The 22,687-nt window shown below is 34.0% G+C and overlaps 1 protein-coding gene across 1 annotated transcript in view; it reads right to left on the bottom strand.

Annotated features, from left to right (window-relative positions):
- The window catches only part of shakB (Innexin family member shaking B), a 1,117,028-nt gene that overhangs the window by 1,031,035 nt on the left and 63,306 nt on the right, over positions 1 to 22,687 (bottom strand). Inside the window, exon 2 of the mRNA XM_073975227.1 lies at positions 20,397 to 21,620. The gene's annotated coding sequence lies outside the window, so the exon portion shown is untranslated. The remainder of the gene's footprint in view (positions 1 to 20,396; positions 21,621 to 22,687) is intronic.

Raw genomic sequence — 22,687 nt, 5'->3', positions numbered from 1 at the left:
ATGTAGTTAAACGTATCGAGATGCAGCGATTGCGTTGGCTAGGCCATACAATAAGAATGAGCGATGATAAACCCGCTAAAAATCGTATAAATTCGATCCACGTGTGCACGCAGAATTGACAGGTCAAAGAATAGATGGCGCAAACAAGTGGATGAAGAGATAACAAGGCGCGGTATTCCAAAAAGCGAAGCACTAAACAGAGCGAATTGGAGATATTTACTTAGTTTGGTCTATGGAACAAATGTTCTGTAATGGGCCAGCTAAGCAAGTAAGAAGGCATGGATTTTTTATAGATTATTTGTTCAATGACCTTCAGACGGCGTGTATTTTTTATGGAATAGTTTTTCAATAACAATCTGGAGGCGTGGATTTTTTATGGAATAAAAAACAAAACAAAAAACATTGTTCCACAACATCCCATACGGGACAAGGGAGACTTCTCTCATATCAATGAGTGCACCCCGATTCATATTTAGCTTAATGATATGGGACCTACTGTTTATCGCCGAGTCCGAACGGCGTGTCTTAAGACACCACTTATGGAAAAGTTTTTCAAGGCTGAAATACTCAGGAAATGTCGCCATCATTACTGAGGGGTATTTTGCCACCGTTGAAAATTGTTTGATATTGCCTGGCCGGGGAATCGAACCCCCGACCTTCTGCGTGCAAGACGGGCGTGCATACCATTGCACCACGGTGGCACCCAATTTTTTATGGAATATTTTTCAATAACTTTCAGACGGCGTGGATGTTTTATGGAATATTTTTTTAATAACAATCAGAAGGCGTGGGTTTTTTTTAACGACCATCAGAAGTCGTGGAATTTTTTAGCTAATATTTTTTCAATGACCATTAGAAGTATAAAATTCTTCTCTGTATAAAATTCTTCAGCTTTATTTCATACATAATTGTAAACTAATTGCAATACCTTTTCTTAAACCCATATATTTAAAAGTTATCTTCCTAATACTCGTATATTTGTTTTGAAGCTGGAATATTTGCAATTCCAATCCCTATGGATTTCTAGTACGTATATCTACGAGTATAATCCAGAATAACATTTTCATACGCTCTCAATCAATAACATGAAAATCATTCATTTTATTTAGATACACAAAGATAAGAGCCAATAGAATAACAAATATGCTACATGATGATGTACATGCCGCCTTTTATTTTCAACCAATTTTTCATTCGGTATAAAAATAATCTTCATATCGGAACTAACAAAACACCAACAACAATCAACGCAAATAGTAACAACATCATCGTGAGAGATTGGATGAATTCAAATGGATTTCAGGAGGGGGAAAGGATGGTGAATTATTTGAATGCTGAAAGTCTAAAAGGGGTTTTAAATGTGCAGAAATCAAATATAAAATTGGATATAGAATTGGAATGCAACACAAACAACAGGCACCGACCTCTACATTTTTACTCAAACAGTTGTGAGCACCTTTTGGTATTGAATTTGAGTTTTGCTTTGTATTTTTCTAAAAATAAATCACCCTTTTTGGTTTTTGGTGAAAGGAAAAACAAATATCAAATATTATTGGATTTATTTTTCGAAAATTTTACAAGTGTCTGTGCTTGAAATATTGTTTTTGTTGAAAACAAAAATTTTCATTGTGAAATAAAAAGTCAATGGGGAAATGAATATTCGTCATTGAGAACTCGGTCAAGATCATTGTGAATATGGAAAATATGGATGAAAGTAGGAAAATGGATTCAAACGTGGTGCAGTTACTTCGATCTTACGATAAGAGAACATCTAAATATAAACCCCTGAAAGTGAAAGTTGCTTTACTATTTCTGTTGTAGATAAATGTCTTTAGAACATTCTTGCTGGCATCCTTAACTCAGTTGATGTGCATGTATGTAATGTATGCCGCGCATGATCATGTAGAGAATAACAACTCGAAATTTATTGACACTTTAATTGTGTATATACATATATCTAAATGTTTAAACTAAATTCGTCCCCCCTTCCTAACGCTTTGACATCTTTTACTTGAAGTGAAGTTGTATCTAATTTATAGCACCCTCCTGCTCACAACTTTAAACATTCATACATCAGTTTTATATGAATTCAAAACTATTTTTGTTTACAACAACCCTTAGCAATTAATGTCAAAATATTTGTCATATAGAAATTTACAATATGTTCATTTTGAAAATAAATTAGTTCTGTGCACACATCACACTGTCGAATGGCATGTTTATGTCCAAGGGTTATAGAATTGTGTCCCAAAAACCAACTGGAAATTTACATGAAATTAATTAGTTTTCTGTTTAAAGAGCAAGGGAAGAATTTGCATGTTTACTCTTCTTTGTTAGCCAACGATGCTCCCATCCCATAGCGTTGATAATTATTTAACATTTAAAATATATCAGGGACATTCTTATTTAATTTTTATTTAATCTTAAATAAAAAACATTATATCCCTTTTTACTTAAATTTAATTTTTTTAATTTTGTTCTATAAGGGGGCCACCGTGGTGCAATGGTTAGCACGTCCGCCTTGCACTCAGAAGGTCTGCGGTTCGAATCCCAGGCCAAGCAACATCAAATTTTCAACGGTGGCAAAATTCCCCCTCAGTAATGCTGGCGACATTTCCTGAGTATTTAAGCCATGAAAAACTTCTCTACAAGTGGTGTCGTAAGACACGCCGTTCGGACTCGGCAATAAAAAGTAGGTCCCATATCATTGAGCCAATATGAATCGGCGTGCACTCATTGATATGAGAGAAGTCTCCCTTGTCCCATCTGGGATGTTTGTGGAACAATTATATAATTTTGTTCTATATATTTTATTTAACGAATCAGGAAAAGTTAAACATTTTTAGGGCATAAATGTCATGTTCAAAAACCTCAAGAATATCAATGCCTTGACACAGGAACGTTTCACATTTGTCATGACTTTTTGAAAGGAAACATCATTTATTTTAATAAAAATTGTGATACATAGAGTACAACTACTTCCTTTTCTAACCAAATATTTAATGCCTGTCTAAAAGTATGAAAACAACATTATATGAAAAATTGTGTATAAAAACAACACTCATAGTGATGAAAGTTCATTAACATTAACATTTTGTTAATCATACATGCCACCAAAGCAGCATTCATGAATATATTCATATGTCAGCAACAACTTGTTAGCCACTTATTAGTCATTACCTACCACCGCTTTCAGCCTAAACAATAAACAATTTAAAATGTTTAGGAACTTTTATTGAATCATACAAACCGTATGCATTATCACGAGATAGCACAGTACTGTAACATACGATAAATAAGGAAATTCAAGTTGGAGTGGAATTCTGGAGCTCATTTTTTAAGTTACGGACAAAAATCGGTAAAATTATGATGCTTACAATTTCGATAATTAACGACGTTTTTAGGAAAGATAGCGACCAAAATTTAGTACTACTAAGTGACTGTTGAATGCTTACGAGCAGGAGACCGTGTATCACGGGTGAACACACGATCCAATGCTTCTCTAATTCTTTCCTTTCAGTCCTTCCCAGGATGAACACAATGGATCATAAGGTATCCAAGTGAAGTAACTGTCAATTACGAGAGTTACGCGTAATTTAAACAAACCTTAATTAAGTGTTTGTTATTCATAATTTTACGTTTTAATTTTACAGATTTTTGTTGGTAACTTCAAGACCCTAGGTATGGGTCTTGACATTTCGGAAATGTCCTACTTTAACACCGTTGTCTTGTTAATAGGCACCTCTCAGATCGGGCTGATATGTTTGCCATTGGAAGTCCTTGGGATCCATCACAACGATACATAGCTTTCCCGGAGGAATTCCATACTTCCCGAGATATGGGTTTTGCCATTTCGGAAATGGCTTACTTTAACATTGTTACTTTGGTTATGGGCACCCTTCAGATCGGGCTTAAATTAGTACCACAGGTAGTCCTTGTTACAGTGATCACAACGAAATACAGCTTTCCCGGGGGAACTCCATACATCCCGGGATATGGGTCTTGACATTTTACTTGGGCAATATTGGTATCGTTTCAAAGCATGTGGAGAGTACTTTTTTAAGCCATTCCTGGACTTTGACATACCGGAAGTGAAAATCCCTGATAAGAGTGAGTGGGAGCAGACCAGACCCTTTCCCAGTAGCCCATCCATATTCACCGATGGGTCGAAGATGGAAGACGTCGGGGGATCTTGTGTGTATTGTGAAGAGTTGAACGCTCGTACAAATTTAACGACAACTGCAGTGTTTAAGGCCTCAGAATTATTAGTAGGAATGATCAATCTTCAAAAACTTGCAATGTAGGCGTAAAGTTTTGCTAGTTACTAGGGCAATGCAATGTTAAAGTAAATTAGATAGCTAATGAATTGGCAATACAAGGCTCCTAGTTCTCGGACCTTGGAACGGAGGACTGTGTCAAGCCTCCGCTTTACTTTTTCCTCAAAAAATTCTGTAAGCTCCACGCAGAAAAAAACCGTAAGAATTTGGCATGGCGTACCTGGTTGTAAGGTAACGAAGTCAATCTGTTCGGCAATTTCAGGGCCTAAAATTGCGCTGGAGCGGTCATTACTGGTAATTGCTGCATCAGGACAAGACACTATAGGTCAAACGGGCCATTTTATTGGCCAAAAGTCTTAAAGTTAAAACAAGTATTTGGTTCAAATTAATATAGCGTTTTTAAATTCAGGGAGAAAAATTGAACAACGTGGGCCAAAAAATTAACCTTTTATGGACCAAATACACAACTGGTACCTTAACCCTTTGGGAGCAAAAACTTGAAGGTCTGTTATTTGTCTACAGAATTAAAGGCATCGACGTCCGATAAGTTCAGAAGATTTTTTGTTGTGTTTCGTTTTAGTTTTAATGTGAATATGCCTTAAAATTATTACCTTGAAAATCTCACAATATGATGTGACATATTTTGACTATAACTGTATATATTTATAAAAGATTTGTTAATAACTTGACTTTAGAACACAGCAGAATGTTGTAGACTCCAATTTGGCTAACATTATTTGGTAAGAGGTTTAACCCTGACTTCAAAAAATCAATATTATGGAAAATATGGTATCCTAAAAAAAGTTGTATAATTCATGTCGAGCAAATTTACGCAAAATCACATAAAATTTTTTGCATTCGGGTCGAGTTAATGAACCAATTTCAATTTTCACTTTCATTGCCAAACGTTGCCGAGACTTTAAAAGCTTACATAACCTCAAAATGTTCTACTTTCTTTGAAAATTCAAAGTTAACACCCATTTAATAACTATTTATACACATAAATGATGATAGGAGGGCATTTTTGATTAATAGATATCGAATACATTCTAATCAAATCGTTACTTATGCTAATATTGTGATTTTGTTTCAGCCTGAACGTATACAAGTAAACATATTTCGTTAACAAGTTTTTAAAGATATATGTATTATACATATTTGACAGCCTGCCATGTAACGGCATAATTTCTCATACAAAAACAAAATTTATTTTTATTATATTTGAAGTGTTTCTTACAAGAAAGTAACACAAAATAAGTGAAAATACAAAGTGCGACATCCGACTTTTGGCCAGTAAAATAGGCTGTTTGACCTATAGTGCAAGAGGAAGGACAATAACATGGTGTATTACAGGCTATGTGAGGATGTGGAAGAAACTGAAACAATTGAGCATCTACTCTGTCGGTGTCCTAGACTGTCAGTCAAAAGGCACAGCCTGTTTGGTATGCATGATATGGTATATCTCTCTTATTTTCCCTCCATTGACCCTGTAGCCTTATTAATCTTTAAGTGGCTATGGGCGGGTCACCATAGACTTAAAATTGAACTATATACTTTTTCCCCACCTCTCTGTTATATCACAATTTTTTCTTGTATTTCTTCCTTTCTTATTTTGGTATAACCCCCCATATACTGAACTAGAATCAATTGACTTACCCCTAATTTGACATTTGAGGTTCCCTACAATCACGAAACTTCTACACCACGCTTTGGTATAGCTCCCATATAACGGTTCCTCCCTATTTTAAGTATTTCGAGGATTTAAGTTCATTTTTTGACCGAACTACCTGCTATTTGATATTTGCCGTTCCCAGTGGTCACAAAACTGATATACATTTGTCTGTGATATATTTTCGTAATATCCGCCATTTTGGGTTGTATATTTGTTTCTGACAGATAAAATGTTAGTTGTATTTCGGTGTGCTCTTCGATTTTTTTAATATTTTGCTATATATTTTGAGCAAAAACAACGTGACAACAACAGCTCCGGAGCTGTTAAACATCGTCAATGACGATCCAGATAACCTAAAAAAGGTTATAACTGGTGACGAATCATGAGTGTATGGCTTTGACAGTGAAACCAAAGCCCAATGTTAATGACAAGAAGAGCCAAGACCAAAAAAAGTACGTCAAATTCGGTCACTAGTTGTATTGAAGTAAAATCGAACAATTAGTTTCCTTTCGTTTATGAAGAAGATTAATACCAGATTTCAGTATAACGAAATTACGAATGCACCGTTCTATAGGGGTTATATTAAAACGTCGATTTATACACCGGCAAATTTCTGGAGGAAAATGTTTAGACTCAAAGAAGACTAAATACAAAACTTACGATATTTGGTAAGAAATTTAAGCTAAAACATGGAAAGCCGGTAGATACCGTTCTGTGGGAGCTATCTGAAGACGTAGGTCACGACCGATAAACTTTAGGTGGAAGTCTTATACCTCCAACGAACACGAAATACCAAATTTCAGCCATTTCGGTGGATTAATGTGGCCACAACCTTCAAAATACCGAAAATCAGGAAGTACCATTCTATGGGGGCTATATGAAGACGTGAACCTATACCGACAAACATCAAGTGGAAAGTCTTAATACCAAATTTCAGCCATTTCCGTGGGTTATTGTGTCCACAACCTTCAAAATACCGAAAATCGGGAGGTATGTACCTTTCTATGGGGCTATATGAAGGCGTGGGGCTATATTGACAAATTTAGAGGGGAAAGTTTAATAGCCCCAGCGAAGTCGAAATACAAAATATGTTTTATTGTTTATTGATTACTAGCAAAATGCCCACTACTTCGTATGCGGAAAGGGAATAATGTACAAATAAACAAATGGTGGACACTGAAAGTTTTTGATGTACTAATACCTATTTAATTTGATATTTAATTTAATAAATAATAATTCAGAATTCCACTTATATTTCTTAGGACAATGCCAATTTTACTTTTCGCACTTTAATTATATAATTCCAGCTTCATTGCTACACCCAACACTAAATTTAGTACCATTTTATACTTCGTTTTTCCACCTTAGCGACCTCCATACCTAATTTCAAAATTTGTATCCATTTAAAAAACTCCTTACTGCTATCCAAATTTCGAATTTAACAATTTCAGCTCTATCCCTTTACACAATAACAAATTCAACCAAATTCTGTGCCATTAAGGATTCTACCTGTATCCGTTTATCCATATCCAAATGGTATCAAATTGAGTACAATTAAGTATGTACGAAATTCACAAATTTTTCACAATCCTACACTCCACAATAATCTTAATTCTAAATTTCAGGATCATACCGCTATACGTTCACCCAAAACCAAATTGTACGAAATTTAGTACTACTACCTACCTCAATCTTATACTTCAACAACAATCTTATTAATTCTATCTCTATCCGTTCAATCAAATCCAAATAGTACCAAATTTAGTAACTTTTAATAAATACGAATTTCTAAAAATACCTCATATCTCAAACCTCCACTTCAACAGTAGACTTAATTCCAAATGTGAGGATTCCAACTCCATGCGTTCTCCAAAATTAAAATTGTACCATATGTATTACCGTTTAGCATTTTTTGTACACATAAGTACGAATTACCAAAACTACCTCAATCCTATACTCCAACAGTAATCATTATTCAAAATTTCAGGTTTCCAGCTCTATCCGTTCTCCCAAACCCAAATTTTATATAACCCAATATACTATAATCCAAAACCACCTCCATATCTTCATCCTCCATATCGACAGTTATCTTAATTCCAAATATCAAGATTCCACCATTCACCCAAATCCAAGTTGCACCAAATTTAGTACCATTTAGTACTTTTCGTACATATAAGTACGGTTATCTAAAACCACCTCCATATCTTCATCTTCCACTTCAACAATAATCAAATTTCAAAATCATTTCAAATTTCAAAATTTTAGCTCTTCCCGTTTGCATAATACAAAGGGTGCCATATTTAGTAACTTTTTAGTACTTTTCAAACCATTCTATGTCGAATTTCCAAAAACCCAGCCTTATCTCATTCCTTCGTACGGACAGCAACCCACAGTGAAAATTTCAGCTTTCTAGCTTCAGCGGTTTCGTCTGGGCGATGATATACATGTCACTCACTCACTTATCACTATGCTCTTTTATATACATATATAGACTTATGGATTATTGTGGCCACAACCTTCAAAATATAGAAAATCGGGAGGTACCATCCTAAGCGTGGCCCCATACCGACAAATTTCGAGTGAAGGTATCGTCCTATGGGGGCTATAGATCTATACCGACAAAGTTCCGGTGGAAAGTTTAATACCCCCAACGACGAATGAATACAAAATTTCAGCCATTTCGGTGAAATACTGAGGTTACAAACTTCAAAATTCCGAAAATCGGGGTTACCGTTCTGTGGGGGCTATATGAAGGCATATACCGAAAAATTTCTGGTGGAAAGTTTAATACCACCAATGAATATTAAAAACCAATTTCCAGCCATTTCGGTGGAATATTGAGGATAAAACCTTCAAAATACCGAAAATCGGAAGGTACTGTCCTATGGGGGCTATATGAAGGCGTGAACCTATACCTACAGATTTCAGCGGGAAAATTTTATACTCCAACGACATTAAATACCAAATTTTAGCCATTTCGCTGTTATAATGAGGCTAAAACATTCAAAATACTGAAAATCGGGTGGTACCGTTCTATGGGGGCTATATCAAAACTTGGACCGATATAGCCCATTTGCCAAACTTTCTAAGAGTAATAAAAACTTCTTATCAAATTACAAGACTCTATCTTGAAAATTGTGAGCTGTATCTTGATTTCAACAGACGGACAGACAGACGGACACGCTTATATCGACTAAGAATATTACCCTGATCAAGAATAAATATACTTTATAGGGTCTCCGATGAATATTTTGATGTGTTACAAACGGAATGACAAATTTAATTATACCCTTAATATTTTCTATCAGACCTCGTATAATGCTGCAAGGCTACGTGTTCTATGAATGTGGAAAGATAGAACATATGGATATGCCTGTGTGCTTCTCAAAAAGCAAATGCCGATTACTGCACAGTTGCAATGGACTTTGATGAGCGAAGGTGTAAACGGACGGCTACAAAATGAGTTGTGAAGTGGTTCACGTGTTTTCTTAGCAGTATCGAGCACATCGATATCAATAAAGCTAATTGCTAATCCAAATTTCGAAATATCAATTATTTAGCTTTGCAAAAATAATATGAGGTTTATTTTTTACTTCTTGATTCAATACTTTTTGATCGCAACACTGTGCTCCGGCGCCTAATGCCACCACCAGCATCTAACAGAAATACCACTTAAAAACATATTTTCTTTTACGCCAACACTTTTCAGCGCACTGACACACTTACGTATGTACGTACAAGAGAAAGTAGAAAATAGACACTTTGCCTGATTTGGAGGAAACTGCCGCAAGCGCCTTAAATGTCTACGTGTAAAATTGAGTTTTGAATGCGAATGTTGAACGAGTATTTCCCGTTTGTCGGTTTGTTTATTTATTTTCTTTACACGATATATGCCGTATGTGTGGCATGATGATTATGACGTCTCCCTCATGTTTGTTCGCGGCGCTTCAAGATGTAACATCCTCGGCTAGCCAGCAAACGACAGTTGTATGTGGCTTGTATGTACGACACTATTCAAGTTATTTTAGGAAATAAAACTCATTTTATTTCAATGTTGCATTTTTTTCCTCCCGGTTTCATTTCAATTTTTGTTTACCGGGCTAGAGGCACAAACATTTGGTATCAGAAGGTATTGGTGTGTTTAGCAGATTCTTGTTTGGTATTGGTCTAGTTTGATTTTTTGTTTGTGTTGCCAGTATTTTTCCCATCGTTTAGATTTTATTTTGCAGTAGCGCGGTTACAGTGCATCATCTAGCCATCTATCCAGCACCATGGCAATTTCAACGTCATCATTTGGATGTTTTCAAGTTTATTGCTTTGTTGGAATTTTGATTTGTTTTTCTTGGGAAAAATGTTTATGGTCCCAGTAAGGCAAAATGTTTGTGTTATTGGTGGTGGTGTTGTTGTTGTTAATTCATCATGATCTAGTGTTCCCGGTGTTGTTGTCTAAAGGAAAAAACATTGTTGACTTGTGTTTTTTTTTGGTTTGGATTTCCTTGGGGAATTTCCCCCTAAATGTTTATTGTAGTTGTCATCAAGTTTGTTCGAAACTTGTATTGTTTAGAATTATTGCTGCTGCTATCTCAAAGACAATTTTTTTCTGTCATTCAGTCATTCATTATATGTCTCATGTTAACATATGTTTAGCACAAAAGTCATTTAATTAAATTGCCATAAATTATATAATTTAAAAGTTGGAGAAGGTGTTTGATTTCTGTTTTTGTTCTGCATCTATACATTTGGTATATAAATTAAAAAAACATGTTAATTACAAACTAAAGCAGCACCCTTGTAATAGCTTTGTAGGCCACAATTTCGATACTAGAACATTTAAAATGAAACAATATTTATTTGGTTGTACTGATTGCGACCTTAATTTTATTACAAAGTTTTCGCAACAAGTTTCACTATATGCATTTCTGAGTACAAATATTATATATTATAATGTAGCCGTTACATATGTATGAATCTGCATTCTTTTACAGGTGACTGCACTGATGTTCATCTAAAAATCCAATTGATTTTTCCACATCACTTCAAGTGGAATACAATATTATTGCTTTGATCTTCGGCATGGTCTATAAATATAACAACACATGTGTATGTTTTTCTTTATTTTCCCTCATTTTACTATTCATCGTTCATTGACTAGGAAACATTTCCATTCAATAAAACGAAGCAGAAAAAAATAACTATTGATTGCTATAGATATTATAATGAATGAATAAATATTTTTTTTTATACTTGTTGTAGGAAACTGGAAGAAAAAACATATGTTAAAAATAAAATTTATGGTGCATAAAAAACAAACATGATTTGTCTTATCATCGATAAATAGTCATACTAATTGATTGCTCCCTCCGGAGTTATAGTTCATACCATTTTACAGAAAAATGTTGATCTTATGTGTGGGAGGTACCCGAAGGAGTGGACCGATATGACCCATCTTTGAACTTTGGGCAAAATATTACGAAGTGCAACATTAGTTTCGAATCGGTTGATCCATTCGAGAGTTATCGTGCGCACCAGCCAGACAGACGGACGGACATGGCTAAATCGACGCCAAATTGTCCGAAAAGAAATTCGTCCAAACGTACTTGTGGTCTAAAACCATTATTTCGATGAGGCACATATTTGGTCGTATCAAAGTGTATACCTATACACGGTGCTCTTGAAACAATTTTAAATGGAAGGTGCTTACACCTTGGAAGTTTTTGCGGATTCAGAAACTACAATGTTCATAGATGAGAAAAATCAAAAAACAAAAAAAATCTTCGGAGCGTTTTTTAAATAAATCGCGATTTAAGTTGACATTTTTAGGGATTGTTTAGGTTTTCACGATTTTGCTTAGAAACCGCAAGTCCTTTCAAAATCGGACTAAAGAAAATGTTGTAGCTATGAAAATTCCCTACAAGATCGATCTTTATGGTACCTTCGTAGTTCTTACCATTTTTGAGATATTGAAGTTCAAATTGGGACAATGCACAGACTGTATCGCCACCTTATAAAACAATGTCATGAAGGGTGAGCCTTAAATAACTTTTGATGAAAACCGCTTACACAGGGAAAGTTTTTGTGAATTCTGAAACAGCAGTGTTCATAGATGAGAAAAATCCAAAAACAAGAAAAAATCGCTGCAGGGATTTTTAAATAAATCGCGGTAAAAATTCACATTTTTAGGTGTTTTTTAGGTTTTCACGATTTTGCGTGGAAACCGCAAGTCCAATTGGAATAAAGCTAAAGAAAATGTAGTAGCTGTGAAAATTCTCTAGAGGATTGATGTTTAGCATTTGTTCCCAGCCTGTACCATTTTTGAGATAAAGAAGCTCAGTTTACATTTTTAGATTTTTTTGTTATGGTTTCGCGATTTTGCTTGAATACGGTAAGTCTTATCGGCATGGGACCTGAGAAAATCTTATAGCTGTGAAAATTCTGTACAAGACTGGCATAAGTAACTTATCCTATGTTGTAATATTTTTTTAGATATATAAGTTTAAGTTGGAAATTTGCAGTCATGACATTGTTTTATAAGGGGGCGATACAGAATTGAATTGAACTTGAATTGTCCCAATTTCAACCTCTATATCTCAAGAACGGTAAAACCGACGAGAATACCATAAAGATCAATCCTGTAGAGAATTTTCATAGCTACAACATTTTCTTTAGTCACATTTTAATAGGACTTGCGGTTTTTAGGCAAAATCTTGAAAACCTAACAACCCCTAAAAATTTCAACTTAAATCGCGATTTATTTAAAAAGCGCTCCCGCGATTTTTTTTTGTTTTTTGATTTTTCTCATCTATAAACATTGTAGTTTCAGAATCCGCAAAAACTTCCGAAGTGTAAGCACCTTCCATTTAAAATTGTTTCAAGAGCACCGTGTATACCCTCTTTAGCCTATGGGATGAGGGTATAATTAAGTTGCAGTATTTGCACCCTACACAACTATGTGGAAAGGGTATTAAAAGTTCGTTTTGGCAAAAAATCATGTAGCACCGTGACGCCCATTGTGGTATACCAATCTTCATATATCGACGAGATAAAGCGATTTTGAGATGTGTGTCCGTTCGTCTGTCCATTATAAATTGTAATCGTCGAAGAGACATTCCTCCAGACCAATTTTCGAACATTTATGATACATGTGGTCATCTATGATGGATTTGTGAGCATGATAATACTTAAATTTGTACTGCAAGTATAGTTAAAAAATGAAACTTAAGCTCAAATACCAACTATTTTTAATGACATTTCTAATTTATCATCCTAGTAATGTGGCTAACACATGGTATTTGCAATTTTACAATTTTTCAATTTTATTTGTTTCAAATCTATTCTGATGATCGCAAAAATTGGACACTTTTTTGTAAATTTTTATTATAATTGGGATATTTTCCAAAAATATGGCAACAACGTTAAGTTTTTTCTTGTGAATATTGGCATATTATTGGACTCTCAAAAACTAAATAGTATGGATCTGTAATACGAGCTCATTTTTTTCTTTCATTGTATGATTGGGTAAAAATCAGCGAAAACTACTTTTAAATGTCTTTTGATATTTCTTTCTTTATACAAATGTTAATTTTTGTGAAAAAACAAACATGTATGTATGTATGTATATATTAGGGTGGGGCGATTTGTGTGGAAGGAAAAACACCTTAATGAGCCCTTCGGGTTTCTAATTCCTGGGATTGAACTGAGCAAAAAAGTCCACTGGACCATATATCTACCGTGAAAATCGAGCCTCCCGATTTTGACTTTAAGTTTTTTATTGACGTTTTTTGGATATTTTGGTATATAACAGCCAAACCATTGAGATTTTCGATTCAACACAAAGGCAAAAATTGTAGCCGAGACAGTAATTGAAAACTCTCTAATACATCGCAAAAGCATTGGAACGCTCCTGCAGGCAGTTTTGGCCTTAAGAATGTGCAAACTTTTCGAAAAATGTCGATAAATGACATTGTACTACAAAATTTGACCAGAAAATTATTCAAGCGTTCTGATGCAAAATTCTACCGTGTTGGGATCCATGGACAACGAAAATGCCTTTATTTCGATTGGGTAACTCCGTTTTATTTTTTTTATAACACTAAAAGATGTGAAAATCTGATTTTCTTACATTTTCAAATTTAAACGGATATATCTTCTTTTTTCACAACGGATTTCTAGTGATCCTTCATCCTTTTAACCCAGATAAAGCCACTGGTCGTTTAAACGCCACAAAAAATGGTTGCAAAAATTGATGTAAAACTCTGGTTTTCAAATATTTTTGTGGGGTTTTTTGCATTTTGTTATAGTATTGTCTGTTATCTGTAATTTCACGCTGGTAACGCTTCATTTGATCTACGCATTTCCAAGCAATTGGCCAAAAACCCAAGCTATTCAAAAAAATCGACTTTTTTGTAATTTTCGACTTTTGATGAACATTTTAAATATGCAATAAAAATTTAATCAAAAATGTTAGAATCAAATAAAGTCAGGGATTTGTTAGAAATATAGTAAGAGTATTTTCTCAATCAAAAACCAAGGGATTGGCATATAAGGATACACCTATATTACCCTTCAAAGTTTTTGGAACTTTTAAAAGAAGGCCCGATTGCAGGAAAACTATACGTTTTAGAGAAAAAAGTTATTTTTTACAAAAATGCTTAAAAAATCTCAAAAATATTCATAAAGAATTTTAAGTTTTCTCGCAAAAAAAATTCTCGTCGCTAAGTGGGTTAAAGGGGTGAATAATATCTTTAGAACAAGTTATTATTTGTTTAAATCGGTTAACAAATGGCTAAGTTATAATGGTTTAAGTCGGAAAACCCACTCAAAAAAACTATAACTGAATTTCTCATAATTTTGAAAATAATTATTGAACAAAACAAAAAAACATTATATTTTTGGAAATTATGAGAAATTCATATATGGCGAATAACAAAAATGTTTTGCAATCGATGAATCCGAGTTTCACCCTATCAGAATTCGCGAACTGTTAACATATTCTATATAGTATGATTGAAATTCTTTAAAATGAAATGTTTTAAGAGGGATCCCATAATGTCGACCATTAAAATTAATTTTCGTTGAAGCTGTGTTGGCATCAATGTAGAAAAATGAGTAAAAAATGGGTTGAAACCAACAAGTTTTTTTATGTTACCATACGATTTTTGGCTTAACCTTACATTTTATAGACATATCCCCAAAGAAAGAATCACAGAATACTCCATGGGCAACAAGATTGTAGTGTATGATTTTTCGATATATCCACTGCATCCACCTAAAAATGATGCTGACATTTTGAAGCCGGAATTTCGGGGTTTTTTGAATTTTTTTTAATAATCCGGACGCGCAAGAAGATAATATTCCAAACTCTTAACACGATTATAGAACTCGTGATTTTACGTCGTTTGATGCATATCTCATGAGTGTGCTCCTTACAGCATCCTAGTAATTGGAGTCGAAAGGCCAAAATTTGATGCGTGAATTTTCTTACAAAACCCATTTTTTGCGTTTAAAATTTACAAGTGCCATTCAATTTCCTTTGAACCCCGCGTGAATTTAATTTTTTTCCACGACGGATCTAATAAGCCCATCCGCGATCGAATCCATCCACTAAAACCGTGTATATAGATACTCTGAAAATAGGAAAATCGGCAAAAATGTATTTTGACAAATCGGCGTATTAAACCGCGATTTTCTTTAACATTTTTTACATAAATAGAATCCTTTATACGCGATTATAATATGTGCGAAAACGCGTGTCATAAATTTCAGAGATTCGCGAGTAATATGTTTTTTTTTTTTACCAAAAATACAGTGTGGAGGCACATCCGCGGTTCTTGAAGAATCTATTTGAAATATGTGTATATAGACGTATTTTGATGGGCGCTACTAAAAGCGGATGCGATGAAAATCGTGTGCAAATTGCGCGATTTTTACCCACTTTAAGTTTTTTTGCATTGTGTGATGCAACTGGCGGCACACTTTGACCGCTGAGTGAAACATCGAAGTATGCATAAATATTAAAAGAGAGTGATTCGCTGTATCCAAAAACGGACGCATCAACTGATTTTAACTAATTCGCGAATAATAGGCTTTTTAATTTCCAAATTTTTTGAATGATTGTAATTTCAAAATTACACTTAATTTCCTATCCTTATAAGTTATCACAGTAAACAAATAAGCTTTCACGATGGTAAACCATATTTCTTGATGAAGTTTTAGCAGTACACATTAATTATTGTTTGGGATTTTAGCGAAATAGTTGGAGAACTCCCAAATATTTTTTTCTTAATTTTCGAATCAAACCAAAAAATATATTTACAACAATATTTTCCAACAATAAGTTTTTCTCTTTTGTTGTTGCTATAATATGCAATTTATATACCCGATCTCAATAAATTTGGTATCATATTTTTCTACTCATTGTTTAGATTCCGCATATATTTTTTAATTTATTTTTTGAGGGTTTTTTGGGACAGGATAATTTGGATTTCCTTCAAAATTTTTTTATTGTTTGTTGATTTTCCGCGACAATAATAATAAATTTAATAACTATTTAAACATCTACGAATAGATATGGAATGCTGTTAACGATTTATGCATACATTTTCTCATAACAACAAATAAGATATTTTTAAATATTTTTTCTTTATATGAGAATAAAATCCGCTATAACTTTTGCGCGCATCGTCCAATTTTGTGAACGCGAACAGATTTGAAACCAGATTTTTTCTTAACATCTATGCCAAAAATTTTAGATGCTCGCATTTTTATACCCTCACCATTTATGCTAACGAGGGTATATACACTTTCATACGGGCAAAATGTGCCTCATCGAAATAATGGTTTTAGACCCCAAGTATGTTTGGACGAAATGTGTTTCAGACAATTTGAAGTCGATTGAGCAATGTCCGTCCGTCTGTCTGTCTGTCTGTCTGGCTGGCTGGAGCGCACGATAACTCTCGAACGGATGAACCGATTCGGTTCAAATTTTGGCTTTCGTAATATTTAGCCCAAACTTAGTTTAAGTTCGAAGATGGGCTATATCGGTCCACTCCTTCCGGTACCTCCCCCACAAAAGTTCGAAAATGTTCGGAAAATTTGTACGCACGATAACTCTTGAAGGGAGTAACCGATTGGGTCCATACTTCGCCCATCGTAAAATATGTACCAGACTTAGATAATGTTTCAATGTGGACTCAATCGGCCCATTCCTTTGGATACCTCCCACACAAAATTTCGGAAAAGTTCAGTTTAGGGCCATCTCTCGAATCGCTCTGATTTTTGTTTTAGCAACTTGTATTCACTGCCCTCCATACGACGGTACAAGGTCATTAGGGGCAAGTCCGTACTTCCTGAGAAAATAGGCTGAAAGTTCCAAAAAAAACCCCTATGACACCGTGTGTAGTGGTTGGAGCGCAAGATAACTCTAGAACGGATCTGCCGATTCGGTCCAAAATTTGGGCTTATTAATATTTTGTCCAAACATAGTTTAAGTTTGATGATAAGCCATATCGGTCCACTCCTTCAGGTACCTCCCCCACAAAAGTTCAAAAATGTTCGGAAAATTTGTTCATACGGTAACTCTTGGAGGGAGCGGCCGAATTGGTTCATACTTTACACATCCTAATATATCTACTAGATATAGATCAGGTTCAAATATGGACTATATTTGTCCACTCCATCCGGTACCTCCCACACAAAATTTCGGATAAGTTCACTTTAAGACCTGATATCGAATCACTTTGATTTTTGTTGAAGCAACTTGTATTCGCTGCCTCAATTACGATGGTAAACGTTTTTTCAGGGGCAAGTCCATACTTCTTGAGCAAACATCCCGAAGGGTGTAAAAACCCCTATGGCACCATATGTAGTGGCTGGAGATCCACTTCCATAATGGTCAATATAGATCCATTCCTTTTAGTATCTCCTCCGCAAAATTTTTGACCTCTAATCCTAATGAACATTTTTGTCGGTTCAAATTCCCAACATTTTTAAAAACCTTTAAATACATACGTTTTTTGGGAAAAAATTGTTTCAATATATACAGGCTGAGGGTATATCTCTGTCGGCAAAGCCGACTGATACTTTTTTACTTGTTTTAATTTTTTTTAATATTTTTCAAATGGAATTGCAAAGGATTTTTGGTTTTGGCCATCTACACTTTCATACGGGCAAAATGTGCCTCATCGAAATAATGGTTTTAGACCCCAAGTATGTTTGGACGAAATCCATTTCAGACAATTTGGAGTTGATTCAGCCATGTCCGTCCGTCTGTCTCTCTGTCTGACTGGCTGGAGCGCACGATAACTCACGAATGGATCAACCGATTCGGTCCAAAATTTGGATTTCGTAATATTTTGCCCAAACTTAGTTTAAGTTCAATGATATGCTATATCGGTCCACTCCTTCCGGTACCTCCCCACGATAGTTCGAAAATGTTCGGAAAATTTGTGCGCACGATAACTCTTGAAGGAAGTAAACGATTGATTTCTACCAGACTTAGATGAGGTTCCAATATGGTCTCAATTGGTCCACTCCTTCGGGTACCTCCCACACAAGATTTTGGATAAGTTCAGTTTAGGACCTGCTCTCGAATCGATTTGATTTTTATTGCAACAACTTCAAAAATGTTCGGAAAAATTGTGCGCACGATAATTCGTGAAGGGAGTGAACGATGTAATCTATACTTTGCACATCCTAATATATATACCAGATATAGATCAGGTTCGAATATGGACTATATTCTGGTACTTTCGGATAAGTTCACTTTAAAACCTGTTCTCGAATAACTTTTATTTTTGTTGAAGCGATTTGCATTCGACGGTAAAATTTTTTTCAGGGGCAAGTCCATATTTTTTTTTTTGAAAACTCCCAAATTGTGTAAAAATCCCCTATGTCACCAACATATGTGGCGGTCGGAGAGCACGATAACTCTCGAACTGTTCAACCGATTTGGTCCAACATTTGGTCTTCGTCATATTATATCCAAACTTAGTTTCATGGGGCAATACCGGTCCACAACATCCGGCACTTCTCCCCAATATTTAAAAAAATGTCACTAAAATGCTAGGACTATATCACTTGAATGGGGCAACCAATTTGGTCCAAACTTTGGGTCACCTAATATTTTGTCAAAATTTAGTTTAACTTCTAAAATGGCCATATCGGTCCTCCCTAAGGGTACCTCCCCCAGAAAAGTTCAACATTTGTGTCTTAGTGCAGTTAATTCCTAATTCACAATTTTTGCCGGCTAGTTCAAATGTCCAAAAAGGCCTACAAAATTCTGAAGAGACCTTAAATACATTTGATCTGTCCGTAGGCGAAAGTTTCACTTCACATTGGCTGAGGGTATATATCTGTCGGCAACCCCGACTGACACTAGCTCGAAAACTAATAAGCCAATTGTCATATATTTTTGTGGCCGATTTTGAGAACAACACAGTTTGTATGCTGCATACAAAATAAAATAAATTGTTCCCATCCAACGCTCATATTAAGGCAATATTGTTGCGATCGGCTTAAAAATTTGACGACATATTCTACGCTATCTATACTTTCTACTTTTTCCGAAATTTATAAGAAGGTATCACCCCTTAAACTAAAACACAGCGCTCACATTTTGAACATTGGTGTGGAGTGGATAATTTTATTGACATTTTTGAGATATATTGTGTACACTAGACTGGTTTTAATGTCAGATGTTTTTATGTTTTTTAAAAATTAAGATTGCCAAAGTTTGAGCTCAATCGGAATATGTTAACACGTGCCACTGGGGCCTCAAAGTTTCCATGGGCCTTTATATAACTAATATTTTCAAAATTTTTGGTAGGGTTACTTGTTTAGCCATTACAAAGAACAGGTAAAATGTTTTCATTGATTGGACAAAATTAATGCTGTCTGTAAAATGTAAAGACTCAATTGGTTTTCATTGGTTTTCACAAAAATAAGGGCACGCAAGGTACGAAAAAGAAAGCTGCCAAACTCAATGTTTTTTTTTTTTGTTCTCAAATTATTCATGATTGGAGAAATGTTTTCTCGAGAAAAATCTATTCCATGAGAATTGAATTCCGAAGGAATATTCGTGATTGGGCTGATTGAAATCGTGTTAGTATAGGGTATCGTGGAGTCCATAGCTTTTTTGATAATTTTATTGATCGAATCACCTTATCCTTATCTAACATATTTGTTCACTATTAAATAAAAACGCATCAAAATATGAAAAGGAACACGAAAGTCATTGTTTTACGCAAATGTGACATTTTGATGTACATAGCTTGGTATTTGTTAAGTTTTGCGGCGTTATGAAATACAATACTTGAGACATTTTCGGAAATTTGTAAAGCATCTGACGAAATTCAGCTTTACACTGTATGTGAGAGCAAATGCAGCAAAATGCCCTGATCTAGCTCCATATTTCAACAAATAATGCTAAATATATATAAAAAAAATCTTACCTTAGTTAAATTCTTGACAAATAAAGGATGATGAACCGCCAGGCATTTGTGATAATAATGTAGATATGAAACTTGCAATGTCCACCACAAAATTGATCTTTTGTTCACGCACACTTTTTGTCCATTACACTGTGAGTTTTTTGCACTAACATGTTTTTTTAATTACGCGATACACTGTTTATATATTTAATATTGTTTTGTATAGATGTTGTTGAGATTTTGTATAAAAATTGTTTTTAATTAGTTGTTTTCTTTTTCTAATACACTTTTTATGCAGTTTATGTGTATTTTTGGTTATTGAGAAGTTTTTAATGTTTTTATTTTGGAATGAATGAACTCTCTCTGTTTATCATTGTATTTGTAATTAACTGCTTTCGTTGTTTGTCACTTTTCAATGGTATGATTGAATGAATGAAAAGATTGGCTTTTTTGTCCCAGAAAAGAAAAATTGTTTCATTGAATGGCAATGTTTTGTTGTTTCTGTTTCCTTTTTTTTTCAGAAAAAAGGGGGCAGTATTGATTTGTATATGTCTGTTATTTGTTTCTGGAATATTTGTATATAAATGTGTATGGTTGTTGTGGTTGTTTTTATATTGAGATACTCTAATGAATTTGAATTGTATTAATATTGCTTATGTTGTTGTTTTGGTTTGTTTTTCTTTTCATATTTTGTAGTAAATATTTAAATGCAATTTTGTTGTTGTTATTATTATTATTATTATTATTTGGTATTAAATTAATATAAGTTGTAATTAGATTATGATATGTTTAAATTAATTGCATTTATTTGACGTTTGTTTTTTGTCGTGTTGAACAACGTTTGGAATTTTTGTTTTCTTTTAGAGTATTACGAGAAAATGAATTTCTATATTGTTGTTGTTGGATTTTACGTAATCTTAAAGGTTTTTATTATGATGATGTTATTATTTGCTTTAAAAATATTTGGACTCTAGTTCAGTCTATTGTTTATCGTTTCTATTTCCATAATTTATTTAGTTTTTTAGTTCGTTTTACTTTTGAAATGTTCTGAATAGTTTTGTTATTGTTGTGGTTTCAAATCCCTCTTTTTGTTGTTGTTATTTGTTTGCTTGTTTGTATGAAGTCTTTGTTTTGCTTTGCTGTCGTGTTACCAATTCCCTTTTTTCTCTCTATATATTTTTGCAACTTTTTCTGGGTTTGTTTTTCTCTTCATTCAATTCCAGTTTTAGTTCATGCTCCAAAAACCTGTAAAAATAGAGTTGAAAAGGCAAATAAGTTATTTGTTGTATTTTATTTTGTGTTATGTAAAATAAAAGTAAAAAATCCGTAAGTCTTTTTCTTCTTGTGAACTTTCCCCCAAAAAATGCTATGCCATTGAAATGACATTTGCATTTCACCGGAAAATATATTTCAAAGTTCAAAGTAAGTAATTTTCATGTTGATTTTATTGCATTAAAAGTAGTTATTATGAAGTTAACTTTAATTTAGAAAAATACATCAAAAGACTCAAAGTTGATTACTGCATACAGAAATACAAATGTGTCTTTGGGAAATGACCTTTGATATATTTCACAAAATGGTTTCAGGTTAGACTGTTTTGCCCTGAATTTCCCCAGTTAATTAACAAAATTGTTTAGTTTCGTAGATTTTAAACTATCATAATTAAATCATAATTGAATGCTGAAGGCAAAATAAGCTTTGTAAATAATTGGAAAAATGTTTTAATAGACTAGAGTTTGTATTAAGAATATTTAGCGACAAGATTTATTAAAACTCCATGTTAAATTTAATAATGTTCAAGACTGTACCTTTTTCTTTATAAAAGGAATATCATTACAGAAGGTGTCAAAGATGTTTTGTATGTTTCAGGGGCAAAATTGTCGGGCGATTGTGGGAAAGACTTCGCAAACAATAGGTGGAAATATTTATTCCAACGATTCAATAGAAATAGTCAACACGAACTAAATCTGTAATCCTTAAAATTACTAAACCACCAATTGGGTGGTTTTTCTTGAACATTTGGGATATTATTAAAGACAGTACTGGAACGAAATAATAGTTTTTTGTAATAGAGGCCACTAAAATTACCAGCAGAAAAAAAAACTGGTTCACAAACAAGTAAAAGAGTTTTAGTCGGTTTTGTCGACAGAGATATACCATCAGCCATTATGAATTGAGACATCTATGGACAGACCTTGCTTGGATGTATCAGATTAATAAAAATACCGAGACTTTTTGTGGAAGTACCGAATAAATGCTTAACTTTTGCTAATAAATTTGATTTGGATTAAAGCGAAAAAGTGTTGAACTTT

This window comes from Musca autumnalis, unplaced genomic scaffold, assembly GCF_047663935.1.
Source record: "Musca autumnalis isolate F117 unplaced genomic scaffold, ASM4766393v1 scaffold_3, whole genome shotgun sequence".
In the NCBI taxonomy this organism is placed as follows: domain Eukaryota; kingdom Metazoa; phylum Arthropoda; class Insecta; order Diptera; family Muscidae; genus Musca; species Musca autumnalis.
The sequence above is the reverse complement of the archived record's forward strand: the minus strand, read 5'-3'. Positions and strand labels throughout refer to the sequence as shown.